The 13,117-nt window shown below is 36.8% G+C and overlaps 3 non-coding genes across 3 annotated transcripts; all 3 read right to left on the minus strand.

Moving 5' to 3' along the window:
- Positions 1–11,240: 11,240 nt before the first annotated feature.
- TRNAE-UUC (transfer RNA glutamic acid (anticodon UUC)) lies at positions 11,241–11,312 on the minus strand. The gene has a single exon. It is a non-coding gene; the product is annotated as a tRNA-Glu (tRNA).
- Positions 11,313–12,296: 984 nt separating this feature from the next.
- Positions 12,297–12,368, minus strand: TRNAE-UUC (transfer RNA glutamic acid (anticodon UUC)). The gene has a single exon. It is a non-coding gene; the product is annotated as a tRNA-Glu (tRNA).
- A 531-nt stretch (positions 12,369–12,899) lies between these two features.
- On the minus strand, positions 12,900–12,971 carry TRNAE-UUC (transfer RNA glutamic acid (anticodon UUC)). Its single transcript has one exon. It is a non-coding gene; the product is annotated as a tRNA-Glu (tRNA).
- Positions 12,972–13,117: the final 146 nt, after the last annotated feature.

Consider the following 13,117-nt stretch of genomic DNA (forward strand, 5'->3'; position numbering starts at 1 on the left):
GGGCGACTGAAATCGAGCATCTCCACCGAAAACGCGGATGACAGCGCGCTTATAAATACATCAGAGTGCTTTGGAAAGTTAATGAAAGAAATGAGCTCGGAAGTGGCCATTTTGAAATGGGCACTAGAAAAATGGAATCTTATCTTGAACGAATTTAAGACTGAATATATGATATTATGAACGAATAGTAAATCGCTGCCCACTGACTTGGCTCGCTTGATCCCGTGGATTTCTACTAAACGGGTGTCAACCTAAAAATACCTAGGGTTAATAATCGATCTTGGAAGGATCACATTGACTATGTTTTGAAGAAAAGCACATGTAGGATGGCAATTCTTCGAGCCCTCTATAAATCATTAACTCCAAAAATATAAAATCACCTCTACAAAGCTTTATTACAGCAGATGTTTAATTTTGTTGACCTATTTTATAACTCTGCTAATAATTCCTGCTTAAGCTAGCTTCAAGTAGCCCATAATAGAACGGGGCCCGTTTCGCCGCAAAAAAAATGAAAACGCACCTCGGCCACTGACACTCTGAAATACAACCTGCTAATGTTCATGTTTAAAATTTCTATAGAAAACTGCCTTGAGTACCTACTGGACCACTTCATTAAGCCAGATAATAAACATACTTATACCACCTGAGGGAGCGACTTGAAATTCTGGGTAAACCATTTTCAGAACTCACTACGAAAAAACAGTGTTAAGCATAGTGATATTACACTATGGAACTCGCTAAATAAAGATATCAAACAGTTGGAATCTAGTAAGCTTTTTAAAAAAGAACTTTTGAAAGTCGTTATATTAAAACAGCCCTTTTAATCATAATTGTTTTAACTAAGTTCTTAGATTTCAATTTTCAATTTCTGACAATTTATTCAACGTAATACATAATTTTACTCGTTTAGTTTCTTAATTACAAATAGCGACCGCTTTATAAGTTAGATTTATCTGAATGTGTTAGCTCCCGAATAAAAGAGCCTTTAATTATTATTAAGTTTTTAACAAATTCCAACCTAACATTTAAGTATGATGGAAAGACAAACTAAACAACTTACGTATAGCAACATGACGTTCATTACAGTTTTATTATCCATGAGGTAGGCTATTGTTTATATATCAAACGTCTCGAAGCAAATTCCATACAAGCAACACGTGACTCTGGATTTGGAAAGAAAAAAATGGAAGTTATAAAAAAAGTTCATATATATGAAGTATAGAGCAGTGTCAGCACTACCACTACCCACAAACCTCCGGTTTCATTGGCAGACCAACATTTTAAGTTTCCCCCATAATTTTACGAATGATTTTAAACATAAATCTAAGATAAATTATACTAGACCGAAAATGTTCGTTCTATCCCTTAACACTTTTAACCATCAATCCAATAGTATTTTGAAGTTCCCGAACTTTTCAAAGCGTGAAAATGCTGTCGTTAACTTCAACGCCTTAACAATTTGGATAACCTCAACTTCAGCAGGAGCCCAGCGGTCCTATAATTTCTATAGTTTTGAACCAGTCCTATATTATCCTATAATTTCATGAAAGGTCCTATATTTTTGACGTGTTCGAAGTTTTCGTATAGATTATCTTCAAATTTATCAAAATTAAGCATTTTTTATCGAGATCACATTTAAATAGACACCGAAATGGCGGAACTCGCGTAGGATTTTTATATGTTATATTATATTATATTTAATAATTAAAATCCTCTGAATTTTCGAAGTGAAATCCAATATTTTATTTCTTTTTTTTTCTTTATTGAGATTTTTCTACATAGTTGAAGCCCCAAATTTGTATTATATATGAGGATTTTAGCTCTATATTTTCCTATAAAAACACATTTTTTCTCCTATAGAATCCTATAATTTAGGAAAAAGATTCCCATTTTTCCTATGAGGAATTTAAATTTCTGACTGGGTCCCATGGGATAAATATGCCATTTTTACTTCAAATTGGAAATACCAATATATTTTGAACATGAAATGATGAAATGAATGCAGTGTTTACCAAGGATAAGGATGAGCAAGCTTGTAGCAGGAAACGAAGCAGGCCAAATTTACAATTCCACAAACTAGTAAATAGGTAAATTGACCTGGTAATTAGCTTAGCTTAATAATCTTTAAAGAGCCAAGACACTATAGAGACAATATTACTTAGACTAACTAAAATATATCTTAAGCCTTGGCCGTATAGAACGTCGAAAAACATACTTCAAATGGTATAAAAACCTCTATTAGCAGTAATTATTTAACTGAATTACTTTTTAGACGAAAATTCGACCTGATAGAGAATTTTTTGTTATAAGGGGTGTTATAGTTAAATAGAAAATCCATATAAAGGTGATCAAGCTCGGATGAAATTAATAAGCGTTGCCTTACTATCGTCTACTATAAAATAAGTTATTTTCGGCTTCAAAGCAAACCTTTGAACTTTTTCAACGTAACTTGTTAGCACGCTCAAACCCAGGCTATTCTAGTTATCAAGAACGAAAATGGAGAAATAGTTTTAAGCACGCTATCAGGTTAGACTGACTTCTGACCTGAAAGTAATATTATGACTTACTTTCTTGATTAGTTGAAGTACAACACTTAGACTTCATTAATGTAAAAACAATACAGATCTGGGAGCACGGCAGTGCTCCCCGCTAAGTCGAGCACTGATATCCTTTTCTCGAAGCAACTCACGGCACTTTTAAGACCACTGTAACTTCGTGATGGGTATAGGTAAAAGTCTGAAATTCTGGGTGCCGTGAGGACTGTCAATCCTAGCAATAGTTGCCAAATTTCAAGTTCCTACTATATATACTTTTCGAAATATTGATATTGAAATCTACCTTATTTTGTCACTCACTCACTCACTCACTCACCGATCATCAAAATTCTAAGGTTCTTCTAGGGTAGATAGAAACTTAAAATTCAGGATTTAGTTTTCATTTATTCTATAAAGCACAGAAAAATTGAAACATCCCGAAATGTTTATAACATTGTTCTTTAGTTCTTTATTTTAAAACTAGATGGCGCTGTCGTCTTTTCAACATAAATAGTGTGTGTTCTTGTTGAAAGGACGTAAAGGTCGTAACTGATGCTACATTCTTATATTAGGATATAGCGTACTATATTTTTTGTATATTCTCTAGGGGTCGAAAGGGGTAATTCAGCGTAAATATGGACAAGCGTTAGCAATTATATTGGCAAACGAAGTACAGCGAGAGGGTCTTGTTTTAATATAACTAACGAAGTATAACGAGAGAGTCTACAAAAAGAAGTGAGATCCTATGAAAAACATTAACATGTTAAAAACTGGGCCAAGCCTCGCCTCGTGCCCTTTCCGCCGTAAAACGTTCTAAGATCCCATGTAGAGCCAAGTCTGCCTTTTTGTTCTTATTCAATAGCTAATTGAACAATTATGTTATAAATTAAGTCCTTTTCCTAATTAATAACCAATATTCTTTGACTCTATCATTATTATACATCTTTGTTCGTATCAAAAATATCGTGACTTGGCAATCGCATGTAATTACCTTATAAAATTTCTTATCTTAGTTTTTTTCACCAAAGTTCCTTAAGTAAAATATTTTATCCTTAAACATGTGAATCATTTTAAAAATAGAAAACGTATGCATTTTATTTTGTTTTTAAAATTTAGAGCTAGTTTGAGTATTCGGGCCTATAAGGAGAATAAAATGGGCAGAAAATTGTTGATAGCAGACAAAATAAAACAAGCATGAAAACTTAACAAAACGTGTTCGTTTATTTTAAAGTTTTCGAGGTTTCAAAAATTGACGTGTTGTATATCGCTCAAAGCTACAGATATTTTGACTCTAATAACTACATCACAGTCGAAGGGCGAATGTAATTTTCGGTTCGCAATATTTTCAATTTTGATATATAAAAATAAATACTTCTAGCTCTATTTTTCAGATATCCGAGTATTTGAACTTCCTCGATGCAAATGTTTCTCGAAAATAAACAGTAGTATCAAGGTAGTTTCTCTGAAATTTTTGTGAAAAAAACTAAGATAAGAAATTTTTTCAAATAATTGATGTTTTATAATCACGTCTTCAAAAATGAAAACTTGAATATCTGTTACTTCAAACAATTAATTTTGTACACTTATCTCTTACTTTTTCGCGTCTTTGTGTACAAAGACATATTTTATTAATATCTGTCACTTCAGTCTTAATATGAATTAAAACTTTTTAGAAACTAGTATTTTAAAACTTATACCAGGAGTTCATAATAACCCGAAGTACGAAACTGGTTAAAAAGCCCGTAACAACAAAGTTAACTCCCAAAGAAATAGTTACCCATTTTTTAGCGCCCACGCGCATTAACTTACACACTTCCGGTTTAGCACTATTTTTATCTTGTGATTTTGGGATTGAAAATGGCTCACGTCTGCTTCTGTCGGAACGATGTAATAAGAGGTTGGCTTTTAGTCGGGGTTTCTAGTTTTCTACAAAACATTTAAAGGATCGTCAATGATGTTTTGTTGTGATATGTGTGAGTGAGAATTCCGTGGTCAAATTAAAACGGTTTGGACAAATTTATTCCCAGTATCTTTAATATAAGAATTGCAACGTGTTTCTAGGTCCACCATATCGCCATTTTTCTTTTCGACGGAGATCTCAGCCAACGAAAACCAAGGAGCATAGATACCACTACGATATACTGTAAGGTTGTATGCCCATAAACAGGCTAATCCTTTATATGCGCAACGACAGAATCTTGTTGTTCGCGATTTTTACCATTATCTCTATGGCCAGTTTCATACTCCCCCCCGAAGGGGGGTTATTATGAACTCCTGCTTATACTGAAAAGCAGGCGCTCCATTTAAGTCTTGTGGTGTTGCTCGTTCAATAGTTACCGCGTTTGAACTAACAAGGCCCTAACAAGAAGAAATTTACTATAAGAAGGCCTAAAAAGGCGTCCGGTGTGCGCGTGATGGTCGACAATCTCCCCTCATGGGTGGGGGGGAGGCTGGAAACCAAGGCGGGGCTTAATATTTTATTATTACTCTATGTTTTCCACCATCTCTTTTACCTTCTCGTTAAGCCTTGGTTTGGTTTTTGGAACTCACGAAATCATAAGTATAGTACACTTGATTCGATTTTGAAACAATTATAGAACGAACGATTTTCACGTATTCAAAATCCATTAAGTTAGGTTCAAAACCTTCAACTAACTTGTTAATGGCAATTTAAAACCATTCCCTAACCGTTTCAGCACCGCTGGCAGCCTCCATTTTCTGTTTACTTTTGCTCGAGGTTATTTTTTCTCTATTCGGAATACGTCAATCGCGTGTGTATGACCTATCCCCACGGGATCCAATAGGAAAGCGCAGAGCAATGACGGACACGAAAGGGGTGGGGCTTACTTGTTCACTAACACCGGCGTAAGAGTAGAAGCGTAAAATCTAGTGACTTAGGCATTCTTATAGTAAATACATTCTTGGCCCTAACCATCAATTATAGAAGTATTAATCTTGATTGCTTCAACGCCCAGTCCAACTCAAATTGCCTTCCCGTCGTTTTCACGTGCAAAGCACAGTGGATGCAATAATACAAATAGATTCCGAAGACTTAGGCTAAAAAATTATTACGTGGACCTGTGTACAAAAACAATCTATACACCTGTGCACAAACATATTCCATAGACCTGTGCTGGGTGACCACATTTCCTAAATTTTATAATTTTTCCTATTTTTGGATGTCTTCCTATTAGTTCCTATAATTTCGATAATTTTCCTATATTTTCCAATTTTTTGAAATTGTAGATATTTTGCGCGCTCTCACTTTTGGTTTTGTTATATATCACTCAAAACAGAAAGTAATGCCGATTTCCACTAGCTAATAGCAATCAGCCACCGTGGATTTACAATACAGGCTAACGCTACTGTGATTCAGATATTCCGATCGTGTTTTAAGTTTAAGTTTATCTATATAAACATGAGTGAATCATATACTAGCTTGTATATGATTCACTCATGATATAAATCAAAGTCCTGACTGACTGACAGACTGACTGATAATAATCGCCCAGCCCAAACCGCTGGCCCCAGAAGGCTGAAAATTTGGAGGAATGTTACTCGTAAGTAGTAGGCGCGTACTAAGAAAGATTTTTCCAATCCGCCACCATCTTAATAAATGGCGCCCAGAAATGTAGCAAATCTTCTCTTTGTAAGAAAGTCCGCGCGTTTCAACCGATTTCACAAATATTTAGTACACTGGATTCCTTTAACCTATAGACGGGCTGAATGGTCTTTAGGGATCGATTTGTTGCCATCATTTTAAATGGCGGTCAGATATTAAAAACCCTTCTTTATAGAATGTCTGCGTGTAAATAATAAAAAATGTCCCGACGAGCTGATGGGCGACGCCGAGTGCCTTCGCTCCTAGGATGCTACAAAAAGATTAGTCGAATCAGTAAAATGTACCCATACATGATGGAAGTTCTCACTACACTCAAGCGATGCCGCGGGTAACAGCTAGTCTCCTATAATTTCCTGTAAATCAATTGTAGATTTCTTATTTTCCTATAACTATTACCAGGCTTTGTTGTGGTCGCCCTGCCTGTGCACAAACAAATTTCGTAGAGCTGTACACATACAGATACCATACACTTGTGAAAACACATGTCATATAATTGTGTACAAACAGAGCCCGTAGACTTGTGCACAAACAGATCCCGTAGACTTGTGCACAAACAGATCCCTTAGAATTGAGCACAAACTGATGTCATAGACTTGCGCACAAACTGATGTCATAGACTTGCGCACATACCGATGTCATAGACTTGCGCACATACTGATGTCATAGACTTGCGCACATACTGATGTCATAGACTTGCGCACAAACAGATGTCATAAACTTGTGCAAAAAGAGATGTTATATACCTGTACACAAAAATATTCCATGGACCTCTGCACAAAAACATTCCATACCCCTATGCTCAAAAATATGCTCAAGAATATCTCGTACACCAGTGCACAAAAATACTGCATATCCATTTGCACAAAAATATCCCGTATCTATTTGCAGAAAAATGCTCTTTAGACCTGTGCACAAACAGATGCAATGGCCTTTGCAGAAACAGATTCCTTAGGCCTCTGCACAAACCTATTCAGTGAGCCTGTGCACAAAAATATTCCGTAGATCATAGACTTGCGCAAAAAGAGATGTCATGGATATGTGCACATTAGATTCCATGGACTAGTGCAAAAACAGAAGTTTTAGACTTGTTTACAAACAGAAGTCATAGACCTGTTTACATAAAGATTCCATAGACCGGTTTACATAAAGATTCCATAGACCTGTTTACATAAAGATTCCATAGACCTGTTTACAAAACGATTCCATACCCATTTGCACAAAACAATTCCATACCCATTTGCACAAAACGATTCCATAGACCTGTGCACAAAAATATTCCATAGACCTGTGCCCAAAGAGATTCCATAAAACTGTGCACAAAAAGATTCCTAGCCCTGTGCTCAAAAAATATGCCGTAGGCCTGTGCTCAAAAAATATGCCGTAGACCTGTGCACAAACAGATGCCGTAGACCTATAAAGAAACAGATTCCGTAAACCTGTGCACAAACAGATGCCGTAGGCCTGTGTACAAACAGATTCCGGAGATCTGTGTACAGATTCCGTAGCCATGTGCACAAACAATTTCCGTAGACTTGTACACAAGTGGAGTCACAGGCTTGTGCACAAGTGGAAGTCACAGGTTTGTGCACAAGTGGAAGTCACAGGCTTGGGCACAACAGATGTCATAGAGATGTTCAAACCAGATTCCAAAGTTTTGTGCACAAACAGAAGTCATAGACCTGTGCACAAAAAACATTGTATAGACTGGTGCACATCAAGTTTCCATAGACCTGTGCACAAAAGATCTCATGGAGATGTGCACAAAAGATTTCATGGAACTGTGCACAAAACATTATATAGGCTTGTGCACAAAAAGATTCCTTGTGTACATAAAGATTTCATACCCATAGCACAAAACTATTCCATAACCATTTGCACAGAAATATTCCCTAGACCTGCGCACAAAAATATTTCATAAAACTGTGCACAAAAAGATTCCATTGACCTATGCACAAAATATTCTATTGGATTTTGTATAAACATGTGACATAGACCTGTGTACAAAAATATTCCATGGACCTGTGCACAAAAACATGCCTTGGACCTGTTCAGAAATATTCCATACCCTATATGCTCAAAAATATTCCACACCCATTTGCACAAACATTTTCCGTAGACCCGTGCACAAACAGATGCCGTAGACTAGCGCATAAACAGATTCCATAGATTTGCGCACAAATATATTACGTAGACTCGTGCACAAATAGATTCCACAGACTTGTACACAAACATAAGTCACACGGTTTTGCACAATACGATGTTATAGACTTGTGCACAGACAGATATCATATGCTTGTGTAAAAACTGATTTCATAGACTTGCTCAAAAAGAGATGTCATCGACATTTGCACAATTGATTCCGTAGACTTGTGCACATAAAGATTCTTCAGACTTGTGCACAAACATATTTTGTAAACCTGTACACACACAAATACCATAGACTTGTGCAAAAATAGATGTCAAATATTTGTGCAAAAACACATCCCTTAGACTTATGCAAAAACTGATGCCATAGACTTGTGCAGAATCATATGTCCTAGACCGGTGTACAAAACATTCTATAGATTTGTGCACAAACATGAGTCATATACCTGACACAAAAAATATTTCACAGACTTCTGCGCAAAAACATTCCATATACCTGTACACAAAAATATTCCATTGACCTCTGCACAAAAACATTCTGTAACCCTATGCTCAAAACTTTTCCTTACCCATTTGCACAAAAATATCACGTTCACCTGTGCACAAAAATATTCGGTATCCATTTTCACAAAAATATTCGGTATCCATTTTCACAAAAATATTCGGTATCCATTTTCACAAAAATATTCGGTATCCATTTTCACAAAAATATTCCGTACACCTGTGCACTAAAATATTCCAAATCCATTTTCACCATAATATTCCGTACACCTGTGAACAAAAATATTCCAAATCCATTTTCACCATAATATTCCGTACACCTGTGAACAAAAACAGTTCGTACACCTGTGCACAAAAATATTCCGTACAATTGTGCATAAAAATATTCCGTATACCTATGCATAAAAATATTTCGTACACTTGTGCACAAATAGAAATCACAGGCTTGTGCACAAAGAAATGTCGTAGACTCGCGCAAAAAGAGATGTTATAGACATGTGCTCATCAGATTCCATAGAGCTATGCACAAACATTTTCAATACCCCTATGCTCAAACAGATTTCAGACCCTTATGCTCAAAAAGATTCCATACCCATTTGCACAAAAATAACCCGTAGACCCGTGCTCAAAAATATTCCGTAGACCCTTTCTCAGACAGGTCACTCGCGTGTGCACAAACAGATGTCATAGACTTGTGAATAAACAGATGTTATAGACTTGTGCACAAAGAGATGTTATAGACTTGTTCATACACAGGTGTTATAGACTTGTTCACAAGCAGGTGTTATAGAATTGCTCACAAACAGGTGTTATAGAATTGCTCACAAACAGATGATTTAGACTTGTGCACAAACAGATGTTTTAGACTTGTGCACAAACAGATGTTTTAGACTTGTGTACAAACAGATGTTTTAGACTTGTGCACAAACAGATGTTTTAGTCTTGTGTACAAACAGATGTTTTAGACTCGTGCATAGACAAATGTTATTGACTTGCGCAAAAAGAGATGTCATAGAAATGAGCAAATCAGATTCCAAAGGCCTGTGCACAAACAGAAGTCGCAGACCTGTGCAAATAAAGATTTTTCACTTGGGCACATAAAGATTCTTCAGACTTGTGTGCACATAAAGATTCTTCAGACTTGTGTGCACATAAAGATTCTTCAGACTTGTGTGCACATAAAGATTCTTCAGACTTGTGTGCACATAAAGATTCTTCAGACTTGTGTGTACATAAAGATTCTTCAGACTTGTGTGCACATAAAGATTCTTCAGACTTGTGTGCACATAAAGATTCTTCAGACTTGTGTGCACATAAAGGTTCTTCAGACTTGTGTGCACATAAAGATTCTTCAAACTTGTGCACATAAATATACCATAGACCCATGAACAAAAAAATCCATAGACCTGTGCACAGAAGATTCCATACTCCTATACACAAAAGGATTCCATGCAGATTTGCACAAAAACATTCCGTAGACCTGTGTAAAACAATATTCCATAGGCCTGTGCACGAAAAGATTCCATAGACCTGGAAACAAAAATATTCCACAGACCTGTGCACAAAAAGATTGCATACGCCTCTGCACAAAGAGATTTTATACCCCTTTGCACAAAAATATTCTGTAGGTCTGCGCTTAAACCGATTCCGTAGACTTGTACACAAACAGATGTTATAGTTTAGACTCGTGTAAAAATTTAATTACCTATAATTGGTTATTATCTTCAATTCCTTATTTTGTTTATTTAAGTTCGCAATTAAATTGGTTGGACGCGCAAAAGTTATAATGACAATTGAGCTAGCTAATTGCCCTACTATTTTGATTATCCGCAGTAAAACGACGTAAGTCCTAGAATGCCTTTCTTTATTACTTAACCCAAGCAAAAAAGTCTTAAGTTCCACAGTTTAAAGGTAAACCACGTAATTCGGAGCAGGTACTTAAAACTATTAAAAACAATACTTAAACTTTGTTTTTCTTAATGAAACAAAAATTGGCGCCCACTTTAAAAATGGGGCTTTCATTTAAGACCGTTTTCAAATCTATCAAACGTATAGTTATTTTTGTAAGGGTAGTTACAAAATGGGTAAGTTTGGAAAATTTCCCATGTTATTTCTATGGAGATTCTCTAGTTTTTCGCCAAAATCTGTGATTAATTTTATGGAAATGAAAACCACCCTTAGCAACTTTATGCTTTATAAAATAAACTGTTAGGTGGATCATCTTGAAATTTTTACCACATACTAAGGGCCCGGATTTTAGTTCAGTAGAAAAATTTCGAAACAATAAACTTAATACGAAAAAAGTTAAAACCAATCCAAAAACCTTCCTTATACATTAAAGCCGTCATCAGGCCTTATCTAAGGGAGCTACCGCTCCCTTAGAATTCCTATAAATGTGTCTTTAAGTTTATTCTTCAAAAGCGGTACAAAAGCACTCGCTCCGGTACCGGGAATCGAACCCGGGCCTTCTGGGTGAAAGCCAGATATCTTAGCCACTAGACCATATCGGACTGGTTTAAGCAACCCTAGATATTATTCCTATAAATGTGTCTTTAAATTTATTCTTTAAAAGCTGTACAAAGAACAGTCTCCGATACCGGGAATCGAACCCGGGCGTTCTAGGTGAAAGTCAGGTATCCTAGCCCCTAGACCATATCGTATTTGCTCAGCCAAGTCTTAATTCTATTCATAAACCTATATCCTTAAGTCTATTCTTAAAAAGCGGTACAAAAGCACCAACTCCTTTACCGGGAATCGAACCCGGGCCTTCTGGGTGAGAGCCAGATATCCTAGCCACCAGACCATATCGGACTTGCTTAACCAAGTCTTAATTCTATTCATAAACCTATATCCTTAAGTCTATTCTTCAAAAGCGGTACAAAAGCACTCGCCCCGATACCGGGAATCGAAATCGTGCCTTCTGGGTGAAAGTCAGGTATCCTAGCCACTAGACCATATCGTATTTGCTCACTCAAGTCTTAATTCTGTTCATAAACCTATATCCTTAAGTCTATTCTTGAAAAGCGGTACAAAAGCACTCAATCCGATACCGGAAATCGAACTTGAGCCTTCTGGTTGAGAGCCAGATATCCTAGCAAGTAGACCATATCGGACTGGTTGGAACAATTCTAAATATTATTCCTATAAATGTGTCTTTAAGTTTATTCTTCAAAACCGGTACAAAAGCACTCGCTCCGATACCGGGAATCGAACCCGGGTCTTCTGGGTGAAAGTCAGGTATCCTAGCCCCTAGACCATATCGTATTTGCTCAGCCAAGTCTTAATTCTATTCATAAACCTATATCCTTAAGTCTATTCTTCAAAAGCGGTACAAAAGCACTCGCTCCGATACCGGGAATCGAATCCGTGCCTTCTGGGTGAAAGCCAGATATCCTAGCCACTAGACCATATCGGACTGGTTTCAGCAACCCTAGATATTATTCCTATAAATGTGTCTTTAAGTTTATTCTTCAAAAGCGGTACAAAAGCACTCGCTCCGACACCGGGAATCGAACCCGGGCCTTCTGGGTGAAAGCCAGATATCCTAGCCACTAGACCATATCGGACTGGTTTCAGCAACCCTAGATATTATTCCTATAAATGTGTCTTTCAATTTATTCTTTAAAAGCTGTATAAAGAACAGTCTCCGATACCGGGAATCGAACCCGGGCCTTCTGGATGAAAGCCAGATATCCTAGCAACTAGACCATATCTGACTTGCTCAACCAAGTTTTATTTCTATTCATAAAGCAATATCCTTAAGTCTATTCTTCAAAAGCTGTACAAAAGCACTCGCTAAGATACCGGGAATCGAACCCTAGCCTTCCGGGTGAAAGCCAGATATCCTAGCCACTAGACCATATCGTATTTGCTCACCCAAGTTTTAATTCTAATCATAAACCTATATCCTTAAGTCTATTCTTGAAAAGCGGTACAAAATTACTCGCTCCGATACCGGAAATCGAACTTGAGCCTTCTGGGTGAGAGCCAGATATCCTAGCAAGTAGAAAATATCGGACTGGTTGGAACAATTCTAAATATTATTCCTATAAATGTGTCTTTAAGTTTATTCTTCAAAAGCGGTACAAAAGCAATGGCTCCGATACCGGGAATCGAACCCGGGCCTTCTGGGTGAAAGCCAGATATCCTAGCCACTAGACCATCTCGGACTGGTTTAAGCAACCCTAGATATTATTCCTATAAATGTGTCTTTAAATTTATTCTTGAAAAGCTGTACAAAGAACAGTCTCCGATGCCGGGAATCGAACCCGGGCCTTCTGGGTGAAAGCCATGTATCCTACCCACTAAACGATAT

The sequence above is a fragment of the Phalangium opilio genome, unplaced genomic scaffold (genome assembly GCF_054372755.1).
Source record: "Phalangium opilio isolate 3A_F unplaced genomic scaffold, DU_Popi_V2 ptg000060l_1, whole genome shotgun sequence".
NCBI classification, from domain to species: Eukaryota; Metazoa; Arthropoda; class Arachnida; order Opiliones; family Phalangiidae; genus Phalangium; species Phalangium opilio.